The sequence below is a fragment of the Phyllobates terribilis genome, unplaced genomic scaffold (genome assembly GCF_046119375.1).
Source record: "Phyllobates terribilis strain yellow unplaced genomic scaffold, ASM4611937v1 Scaffold_11__3_contigs__length_659146591, whole genome shotgun sequence".
NCBI classification, from domain to species: Eukaryota; Metazoa; Chordata; class Amphibia; order Anura; family Dendrobatidae; genus Phyllobates; species Phyllobates terribilis.
This window is the reverse complement of record NW_027362771.1, coordinates 604767594-604780001: the sequence shown is the minus strand read 5'-3', so window position 1 is coordinate 604780001 and position 12408 is coordinate 604767594. Positions and strand designations below refer to the sequence as shown.

Sequence of the window (12408 nt, the reverse complement as noted above, 5' to 3'; positions counted from 1 at the left end):
GTTACCATCTTTTCAGTTAGCCATTAAAAGGTATCAACCACTGAGGACTCTCAGATCTAAATATGTCGCTTTAATCGTACTGAACTGAAAAAAAAGTAATTTTTCTGACAAAATAAGTCCATAAAAGCAAACTCCCCCAAAAATAATGTCGGAATTGCTTCTTTTTTCACCATTTCACAGAACACTGACATTTTTCTCCCATTTTAACACAATTTTTGGTTAAATGAATGGTAACCACTTGTCCAAACGAAATCAAGCCCTCGTATGGCTTACATCATTGAAAAGGTAAACAAGTTATGGCTCTTGGAAAAAGGGGTGTAAAATAAAAATTAAAAAAATCAAAATGAAATATTAACCCTTAAAGGGTTAAAGTAAATGGATGCAAAGTGTTGTGGATTGGTTCATTTTTTACATAATTATTGAGACAGGTAGATATTTAGAGAGTTCACACAATGTAATATGAATCAGCTAAAGGTGACCGCCAGTACTGGTGACCACAATACTCTCTTATGGTATCGTTACTATATATCAAGCATTGAGAGTACCAATAAAACATAAGTTTTAAAAAATGATGCTAAAAAAGAGCCATGCTCATATAAACACACAACATGTAGAGGTGAAAATGCAAGGTAATAGTACAGAAATAATGTGCTTTTAAGGCCAAAGTGCCCACGATGTCACTGGTCTCTGCGGGGTAAGGTGACAATGCTCTGCTGCCGCCTTATTACTATTCATCTATAAGGGCAGCAGACCAGACGCTGCGCTTATCGCACAGGGCGCTGGGAGAGAACGCGCATGGGGGGGGGGGACTCTGCAGAAGGGAGACACTCAGGGACAGAACCACCCTGAAATGAGCTTCACTCCCCTTTCAGGGAGGGGGCAGAGGTTGTGACAGTGACCGCAGCCTCTCCCCCCTGATGATGCTTTGTTTAAGTATCCCAGTATGCTCTGGTGAAACGAATCGTCATCAGACAGGAAATAGGAAAAAAATACAAAAGCAGTTAGATAGTGTAAGGGAAAGGTAGGGAATTTTTAAAGCGACTATATTAGAAAATATCTTAGAATTATGTGACTAAATATATAGGGAGTTAGGAGAAAAATGCTTTGCCTTCGGACTACCCCTTTAAGAGAAGAAAACGGGGTTATGAAGTGCATATCAGGAAGTACACTATAAGGCCGGTTTCACACGTCCATATATCTCCAGTACCGGTAAAACTGGTATCGGAGATATCCGTGTCCCGTGTGTCTGTGTGTCTGAGTGTGTCACACATGTGCCAACCGTGTGCCGCATCAGGATTACACAGACCGGCGCCTGGGAATCAGCCCTACAGTTAGCACTGCTCCCAAGTGCCGGTGCTAAACACTGCCCTCATAATGGTTCCCTGCCGGCGCAGTGATCAGCACCAGCAGGGACAATGATGAGGGTAGTGGTAGTCTGATCCCGCAGTGTCCGTGTGTAAAAATTTGAATAAAATAATAAAATCCTTACACTCATCTGTCCGGAGATGTCCCCTGCTGTAATCCATGCGACCGCTGACACAGAAAAGCCGGGGAGAATAAGCGGCTCAGGAGCTGTGTCCTGCCAGTCACTGAGCGCAGCTCCGGAGCAGCTCACTCTCCACGGCTTCTCTGTGTCAGCGATTGCATAGATTACATTCCCAGGCGCCGGTACTTGTCACATGGATGACACATGGATGGTACGTTTTGCGGACCATGTATCCGTAAAAAAACGGACATGTTAGCGTGTGGAGCACACGGTCCATGGAAACACACTGACATGTGCACAGACCCATTGATTTGAATGGGTCTGCTTGTGTCAGCGTCTCCGGTACGAGTGGAAACTGTCACCACATGTACCAGAGATACGGACGTGTGAAAGAGGCCTGAATGAGTGTCAAATGTGATAGGCAATCAAGTGATGCAAAAAAAAATTAAATGCTTCTTTAAACCCTTCCTGATGGGATACATTTTTCCTTTTTTTTTTTGCACTTAGTTTTTTCCTCCTCTTTTTCCATGAGCCATAACTTTTTTTTATTGATATAGCCATATGAGGAGTTGTCTTTTTGGTAGACGAGTTATAGTTTTTAATGACTCCATATACTTTGCCATGTGATTTTGTCATCGATGTGCGTAGGTGAGATGTGTCTGAAGGATGCGATCAAGGATTTCTGAACAAGCAATGGTAGATAGGTTACTCGCTATATTCTCTTCTCTTACCTTACTAGCTGTTAAAGTAGTTAATCGAGGAATCAAGATTCAGTGGATTAGATAGTTTATCGACCGTACCTTGATAAATGATGAGGTAGAGATGTCTAGAGAAGACGAAGGGAGAAAGATGAGGGATAAAAGATGGAGGATGGATGATAGAGCTAACAGGAAAATCCTCTCTCCAGCTCTTCTGCACTTTTCTGACAAGATGGCACTGACCAAGAAAAGGATGTGAGGAAACAAGATAGGAAGAGTTACAGAAAGAGAGATGCACGGTGGGAAATTACAGCTGCAATGACATGAAAACACATTATAACAATGGCCAGTAGATGTCAGCAAAGGAACACAAAACACCACCATAACACTATAGAATGAAGACATTATATTGAGCATATGTCTATATAATGACTGTAAGCTCTGAAAAGAATGGCTGAACAGCACACATATAATGTGCTGAAATACGAGAAAAAAAAATCCAAGCGTAATTAAATGCTGAAAAAATAATAATTTTGCCTTTTTTTGGGGGGTTTTGTTCAGTCTGCATACAAAAATAGCCTGGCGACATAATTCTCCAGGTCAGCACGATTACAACGATACCAAACTTATATGGATTTTTTTTATATTGGCAAAAGCATTATGAACCAAAAATTTGGTTTGGGTCTCTCATTTCTGAGAACCATACTTTTTGTAATTTTCCCTCAGTGGAGATGTATGAAAGCTTGCTTTTTTCGCTATGAACTGATATTTTTCTTTATACTTTTTAATTTTTATCTCTTTATTTTGCTGGACATACGAATAGTTTTTATTACTTTTGATTGCATTTTTGGGAGAAGTTTTGTAACTGAAATACTGTAATTTGGGATTTCGGATCATTTTTTTTATTTTCTGTATTTATTTTATGGGATAATTTATTGTAAATATTTATAGATATGCCTTTAGTAGACACAGCGATGCCGAATATGCTTATGTTTTAAAATTCTTTATTTTTATATTAGGAAAAGTGGGATAATTCAAGCTTTTTTTATTTTTTATTTTTTATTTTTTAGTCCAATCTTTAGTCCATTTTTTAAGTCCAAAACTTTTAATTGTTCAATGGTTTGTAATATACAATGCAATAATTCAGCGAAATTAACAGTCTCCTATGAAAGCCCAGCTAAGCTTTATAGAAATACAAAAATAGTAATCACGGGGGTCTTCAGTAGATCCTCAGCTGTCATGGCGATCATTCGATTGGACCCCCCCCTCCCCAGATCGCAACACTTAAATGTCGCAGTCAGAGATTGACCACAGCACTTAAGTAGCAAACGGGGCAAGCTCCAATCGCTGCTGTCAGAGGAAGGATCTGGCTGTAGAACACAGCTGGCACCCACCTTGTAGGGTGTGGTCTTAGCTCCACATCCCTTTCCATGGACACACACCTGACATATGCTATACATCTATAGCAGATGTCGAGAAGGAGTTAAAATATTTTGTTATCCCGTATGATGAATGCTATAAACAAAAGCAAAAAAAAAGGAAAAAAAAAATTTAGAATTGCTGTTTTTTTTTTGTCATTTATCCTCCCATCTTGACACATAGGTCACATTTGAAGTTCATTGTAATTCCTTTTACTAATCTCAAATAACTATTTTAATTAAGTTCCCTTCATTACTTATCTATGTTTATCTCGTTAGAAAACTTTAAAAAAAAAAAAAAATTCTACATATTTCCGCTGTGAACAGGATTTGAACCTGTGCGGGGAAACCCCATTGGATTTCGAGTCCAACGCCTTAACCACTCGGCCATCACAGCTTTGTGTATTTACTCAGCGCACTCCTCAACACACACACACACGTCCATGACCAGTCACTGCTTGACAGCAGAGACACCTAGTGAACCAATAGATGTGGCTTTTTATAGCCATAGATATATTTTGTGAATATTTTGTTATTGGTTGATACTACCACCACATGGTGACCACATTTTTTTTTTTTTTTTTTTTTTTAACCTCTTTATAATTCAGCCAAAATGGTAAATTGTTTACATTTTTCCTGAGTTTGGCTGAAGCAAATTGTGAAAATTCAGATTTGGGCAAATCCGAAATGTATAAATTTCAAGCCGAATTCGATTTGCTTCGAATCAATTCAATCTTTTAATGACGTTCCTTAATAGTGGCAATTTGCTGTCCCCCAAAAAATGTGGTACCCCTTTTCCTGTGTATTCTATTACTTCCTGTACGCTTAGGGGTCGACTCATCAAAATTAAAGTAGTGCGCGCTCTTTAAGCGCACACCAATTAATTAAGTTGCCACCTCCTCTGAGTGGTGTGTGCTTTCGTGCGCTGCACCAGAAATGCTACTCCAGTCAGAGGTTAGAGTAGCATTTCAGGCATACAAAATGTGATAAGTTTGATGGGTGGGCGTGGTGATACAGTAATAATGCCCCTTTGTGCCATACATAGTAATAGTTTCCTCCTGCTGTGCCCCACACAATTGCAGTGCCCCTACACAATAGCAGTGCCCCTACACAATAATTTTTCCTCTGTGCGTCCTAGTAGTAATAATGCTCCCATGTGCCTCCTTACAGTTATACAGAACCTTATAATAATTATCCCCATGTGCCACCTTTAATATTAATTATCCATGACCCTTTATAATAATAATGATCTCCATGTAATAATACAAACACCCCCTTGTGCTTTTATATAATAATAATAATAATAATAATAATAATAATAATAATACTGTCTTCTGTTCTTTCCCTTTAATGATAATGATTTCCCAGAGTGCCTCCTTATGATAATACCCCCCACTCCAGTGTGTCTGGTTATAATGATGCGCCCCCAAGTGTGACTCCTTATAATAACGACCCTCAGTGCCTCTTTATTGTAATAATGCCCCTGACCGTAGTGCTCATAGAAATCATTGGGCCCCACGGCAAAAGTCCTATCATGGCACATAGCACAAACCTCCCAATTTTTGAAGAGATGGAGCGCGATATGTATTGCAGCTCTTCTACAGTTATTTTGCTCCTACTGAAACCCCTTACTGTTCTCACTCACTATGATACCCCTTTCTTTTCACCCATAGAGTATGAATCCTCAAAAATGTCTACATAAAGAATGATGTGCGCACATTTCTCCATCTAAACAGCCTGATGGCCCCAGAAACCCCACTCGGTATGATGGTCACCTCGGTCCCCTCCACACACAGTATGATGGTCACAACTGCCCCCACACCTAATATGATGTTCTGCCAAACTTCCTACACAGCTTGATGTCACCTCCAGCCCCCCATACAGTATGATGGTAACCCCAGCCCCCCACACTGTATTATGATCACCACTGCCCCCTAAACAGTATGATAGTGACCACTGCCCCCACACACCACCCCCCCCTCAGCATGATGGTCACCACTGCCCCCACACACAATATGATGGTTACCATTGCCCCCACACACAGTATGATGGTCACCACTGCCACCCACACACAGTATGATATCCACCACAGCCCTTTACAAATTATGATGGTCCGCTAACACCATTATTCTATCCGCAGCCCCCCACACAGTATGAGGTCCACCACCCCCCCCTCAGCATGATGATGGTCACCACTGCCCCCACACACAACATGATGGTTACCATTGCCCCCACACAGAGTATGATGGTCACAACTGCCACACACACACAGTATGATATCCACCACAGCCCATTACAAATTATGATGGTCCGCTAACACCATTATTCTGTCCGCAGCCCCCCCACACAGTATGAGGTCCACCACCCCCCCCCCCTCAGCATGATGGTCACCACTGCACCCACGCAGTATCATGCTCCCCCCTACCCAATACAGTATAATTGTCACCACTGCCCCCCATACAGCATGATGGTCACAACTGTTCCCCCACATTATCATGATCCCCCACAGCACCAATACAGTATGATTGTCCTCATACAGCCCCCCATATAGTATGTCCCCCTGCAAGCTCAGAAAAAAGCAAAAACCTTATAATCATCTACTCCAACCTCAGCAACCACTGGAGCCGCTATCTCATCTTCTATCCTGTTTTGCAGTGGATGCGGGCGGTGAGGTGCACCGATGTGATCGTGCTGACGGCCATCCCCTGCGTGGCACCGACCCTGACCTGCCGAAGTAAGTGACGGAGCATTTAGCCGGTGGCTCCATGCTCAGTCACAGCTGTTAACAGAACTGACGTCCTGAGGACACCGATGCAGTTAACAGTGTCTCAATCAATGCGGCCAACGGCTGGACCGGCCCACCTGGCATTTGCCAGATTTTTCTGATGGCCAGTCTGGCCTTGTTTGCCTCTAGTACATCCTCTGCTACTACTCCATAAAGTGATCCTTCTGCTCTCTACAGTACAGCCCCTACTGCTACACCCGATGAATCTATCCAATCACCTCTCAGACACATAGGAATCCATTTTATGTGAGTGCAGATGTCAGATAGTCAGGTTATCTGATATTTCCTTATTAGTGTATTGAATAAAAGATGATAAATTATAAAACTATAAATTGTAAATTCTAGCAATGACGAAAGACAATTTTTATAAAATTAATAACAATCCACCATTTTCTCTGTTTTACCAAATACAAGCTCTTCTCCTCCTGACCAGCAGGTGTCAGTGTTGCTCGCATTATGGCAAAAATTCCGTCTGCAGCAGTAAAAATGGGATCAAATTATTAAAATGACAGGAAAAGACTAAACTTTGTGATACAAGAATAACCCCTAAATGCCTGAGGAAGTTAACTTTTTTACTAATTTTAAAAAAAAGAAAAAAACATTTTTATTTTTTTACTTTGTATGAAGTTTGGTTCTCTTTGGACTAGTTTCAATGGCACCATTTTTGGAGAAAATTGTATTTATTAATTAGCTTCTGCTAATGTTTTGGGGAAAAAAAAAAAAAATTTCACAATTGTTGTATTAACTATATAGTAATAACATAAGTGACCGTCACACTATTGACCAGTACAAAAAACTTGACACCAAACAAGAAATTCTGGAATCCTGAGATTTACCTTTTTTACCTTTTTTTTTCCTTTTTTTTTAAACATCTTTATTATTTTCCAGAATCATTCCAGCGCTCACAATTTATTTATATGTTTTAATGATAATTTTTTTTTTTTTTTTTTTCAAAAAGTAGTTTATCTATTTTTGGAGAAAGAATTGTTTGTTTATAAAAAATAAAGCTGCACCGATCTTCTCTTTTACGTCTTTGTTATTATAATGCACTTAAATATACATTGTGGAACAAGAGTGAGATGAGTGAATATTTTGGAATTCAAATTCACCGACTTTGCTGAATTTCCCCCAAAAAATTTTATTTGCGGCAAATAAATTTACATGGATTTCAATACTGGAAAGCTCATAAAATACAGGAAAGAGGAGAGAAAGGACCCCGCTAACCATAAGAGCTTACAATCTACAGGGGAGGGAGGACCCTGCTGAGCATAAGAGCTTACAATCTACAGGGGAGAGAGGACCCCACTGACCATAAGAGCTTACACTCTACAGGAGAGAGAGGACCCTGCTGAGCATAAGAGCTTACAATCTACAGGGGAGAGAGGACCCTGCTGAGCATAAGAGCTTACACTCTACAGGAGAGAGAGGACCCTGCTGAGCATAAGAGCTTACAATCTACAGGGGAGAGAGGACCCCACTGACCATAAGAGCTTACACTCTACAGGAGAGAGAGGACCCTGCTGAGCATAAGAGCTACAATCTACAGAAGAGAGAGGACCATGCTGACCATAAGAGCTTACAATCTAGAGGGGAGACAGGAGCCTGCTGAGCATAAGAGCTTACAATCAACAGGGGAGAGAGGACCATGCTGAGCATAAGAGCTTACAATCTACAGAAGAGAGAGGACCCCTCTAACCATAAGAGCTTACAATCTACAGAAGAGAGAGGACCCTGCTGAGCATAAGAGCTTACAATCTACAGAAGAGAGAGGACCCCTCTAATCATAAGAGCTTACACTCTACAGAAGAGAGAGGACCCTGCTGAGCATAAGAGCTTACAATCTACAGGAGAGAGAGGACTCTGCAGAGCATAAGAGCTTACACCCTACAGGAGAGAGAGGACCCCACTGACCATAAGAGCTTACAATCTACAGGGGAGAGAGGACCCTGCAGAGCATAAGAGCTTACAATCTACAGGGGAGAGAGGACCCTGCTGAGCATAAGAGCTTACACTCTACAGGAGAGAGAGGACGCCACTGACCATAAGAGCTTACACCCTACAGGAGAGAGAGGACCCCGCTGACCATAAGAGCTTACACTCTACAGGAGAGAGAGAAAGGACCCCACTGACCATAAGAGCTTACACTCTACAGGAGAGAGAGAGAACCCAACTGACCATAAGAGCTTACACTCCACAGGAGAGAGTGAGAGGACCCCACTGCCCATAAGAGCTTACACTCCACAGGAGAGAGAGAGAAGACCCCACTGCCCTTAAGAGCTTACACTCCACAGGAGAGAGAGGACCCCGCTGACCAAAACATCTTACACTCTACAGGATAGAGAGACGACCCCACTGACTATAAAAGCTTACACTCTACAGGAGAGAGAGGGGACCCCACTGAGCATAAGAGCTTACACTCTACAGGAGAGAGAGGACCCCGCTGACCATAAGAGCTTACACTCAACAGGAGAGGACCCCGCTGACCATAAGAGCTTACACTCTACAGGAGAAAGAAGACCCCGCTAACCATAAGAGCTTACACTCTACAGAAGACAGAGGACTCCACTGACCATAAGAGCTTACACTCTACAGGAGACAGAGGACCCCGCTGACCATAAGAGCTTACACTCTACAGGAGAAAGAGAACCCCGCTGACCATAAGAGCTTACACTCTACAGGAGAGAGAGAGGACCCCGCTGACCATAAGAGCTTACACTCTACAGGAGAGAGAGAGTACCCAACTGACCATAAGAGCTTACACTCTACAGGAGATAGAGAAAGGACCCCGCTGACCAAAAGAGCTTACACTCTACAGGAGAGAGAGGACCCCACTGACAATAAGAGATTACACTCTACAGGAGAGAAAGAGGACCCCACTGACCATAAGAGCTTACACTCTACAGGAGAGAGAGGACCCCGCTGACCATAAGAGCTTACACTCTACAGGAGAGAGAGAGAGGACCCCACTGACGATAAGAGCTTACACTCTACAGGAGAGAGAGAGGACCCCGCTGACCATAAGTGCTTACACTCTACAGGAGAGAGAGAGAACCCAACTGACCATAAGAGCTTACACTCTACAGGAGATAGAGAAAGGACCCCGCTGACCAAAAGAGCTTACACTCTACAGGAGAGAGAGAAAGGACCCTGCTGACCCTAAGAGCTTACACTCTACAGGAGAGAAAGAGAGGACCCCACTGACCAAAAGAGCTTACACTCTGCAGGAGAGAGAGTGAGGACCCCGCTGACCATAAGAGCTTACAATCTACAGGAGTGAGAGAGTGAGGACCCCGCTGACCATAAGAGCTTACACTCTACAGGAGAGAGAGAGAGAGGACCCCGCTGACCATAAGAGCTTACACTCTACAGGAGAGATAGGACCCCACTGATCATAAGAGCTTACACTCTACAGGAGAGAGAGAGAGGACCCCGCTGACCATAAGAGCTTACACTCTACAGGAGAGAAAGGACACCGCTGACCATAAGAGCTTACACTATACAGATGATACAGAGGACCGCGCTGACCATAAGAGCTTACACTCTACAGGAGAGAGAGAGGACCCCGCTGACCATAAGAGCTTACACTCTACAGGAGAGAGAGAACCCCGCTAACCATAAGAGCTTACACTCTACAGGAGAGAGAGAGAGGACCCCGCTGACCATAAGAGCTTTCACTCTACAGGAGAGAGAGGACCCTGCTGACCATAAGAGGTTACACTCTACAGAAGAGAGAAAGGGCCCCACTGACCATAAGAGCTTACACTCTACAGGAGAGAGAAAGGATCCCGCTGACCATAAGAGCTTACACTCTACAGGAGAGAGAGAGAGGACCCCACTGATCATAAAATCTTACACTCTACAGGAGATAGAGAGAGGACCCCGCTGACAATAAGAGCTTACACTCTACAGGAGAGAGAGGACCCCACTGATCATAAGATCTTACACTATACAGGAGAGAGAGGACCCCACTGACCATAAGAGCTTACACTCTACAGGAGAGAGAGAGGACCCCGCTGACAATAAGAGCTTACACTCTACAGGAGAGAGAGAGAGGGCCCCACTGATCATAAGATCTTACACTCTACAGGAGAGAGAGAGAGGGCCCCACTGATCATAAGATCTTACACTCTACAGGAGAGAGAGGACCCCACTGACCATAAGAGCTTACACTCTACAGGAGAGAGAGGACCCCGCTAACCATAAAAGCTTACACTCTACAGGAGAGAGAGAGGACCCCGCTGACCATAAGAGCTTACACTCTACAGGAGAGAGAGGACCCCGCTGACCATAAGAGCTTACACTCTACAGGAGAGAGAGGACCCCGCTGACCATAAGAGCTTACACTCTACAGGAGAGAGAGAGAGGACCCCACTGAACATAAGAGCTTAAACTCTACAGGAGAGAGAGAGAGGACCCCACTGACCATAAGAGCTTACACTCTACAGAAGAGAGAGGACTCCGCTGACCATAAGAGCTTACACTCTACAGAAGAGAGAGGACCTCGCTGACCATAAGAGCTTACACTCTACAGGAGAGAGAGGACAATGCTGATCATAAGAGCTTACACTCTACAGGAGAGAGAGGACCCCACTGACCATAAGAGCTTACACCCTACAGGAGAGAGAGTGGACCCCACTGACGATAAGAGCTTACACTCTACAGGAAAGAGAGAGGACCCCAATGATCATAAGAGCTTACACCCTACAGAGCAGAGAGAGAGGACCCCGCTGACCATAAGAGCTTACACTATACAGGAGAGAGAGGACCAGGCTGATCATAAGAGCTTACACTCTACAGGAGAGAGAGAGGACCCTGTTGACCATAAGAGCGTACACTCTACAGTAGAGAGAGAGAGGACCCTGCTGACCATAAGAGCTTACACTCTAGAGGAGAGAGAGGACCCCACTGACCATAAGAGCTTACTCTCTACAAGAGAGAGAGGACCCCGCTGATCATAAGAGCTTACACTCTACAGGAGAGAGAGAGGACCCTGTTGACCATAAGAGCTTACACTCTACAGGAGAGAGAAAGAGGACCCTGCTGACCATAAGAGCTTACACTCTACAGGACAGAGAGAGGACCCTGTTGACCATAAGAGCTTACACTCTACAGGAGAGAGAGATAGGACCCCGCTGACCATAAGAGCTTACACTCTACAGGAGAGAGAGGACCCCACTGACCAAAAGAGCTTACACTCTACAGGAGAGAGAGGACCCATCTGACTATAAGAGCTTACACCCTACAGGAAAGAGAGAAGACCCCACTGACCATAAGAGCTTACACCCTACAGGAAAGAGAGAGGACCCCACTGACCATAAGAGCTTACACGCTACAGGAGACAGAGAGAGGACCCCACTGACCATAAGAGCTTACAATCTACAGGAGAGAGAGAGGACCCCACCGACCATAAGAGCATACACTCCACAGGAGAGAGTGAAAGGACCCCACTGCCCATAAGAGCTTACACTCCACAGGAGAGAGAGAGTGGACCCCACTGCCCATAAGAGCTTACACTCTACAGGAGAGAGAGAGAGGACCCTGCTGACCATAAGAGCTTACACTCTAGAGGAGAGAGAGGACCCCGCTGACCATAAGAGCTTACTATCTACAAGAGAGAGAGGACCCCGCTGATCATAAGAGCTTACACTCTACAGGAGAGAGAGAGGACCCTGTTGACCATAAGACCTTACACTCTACAGGAGAGAGAGAGAGGACCCTGCTGACCATAAGAGCTTACACTCTACAGAAGAGAGAGGACCACGCTGACCATAAGAGCTTACACTCTACAGGAGAGTGAAAAGACACAACTGACCATAAGAGCTTACACTCTACAGGAGAGAGACAAGACCTTACTGACCATAAGAGCTTACACTCTACAGGAGAGAGAAAATACAAGACTGACCATAAGAGCTTACACTCTACAGGAGAGAGACAAAACCCTACTGACCATAAGAGCTTACACTCTACAGGAGAGAGAGAGAGGACCCCACTGACCATAAGAGCTTACACTCTACAGAAGAG

At 43.9% G+C, this 12408-nt stretch overlaps 1 non-coding gene across 1 annotated transcript; it reads right to left on the bottom strand.

Annotated features, from left to right (window-relative positions):
- Positions 1-3917: 3917 nt before the first annotated feature.
- On the bottom strand, positions 3918-3999 carry TRNAS-CGA (transfer RNA serine (anticodon CGA)). The gene has a single exon. It is a non-coding gene; the product is annotated as a tRNA-Ser (tRNA).
- Between the last annotated feature and the right edge of the window lie 8409 nt (positions 4000-12408).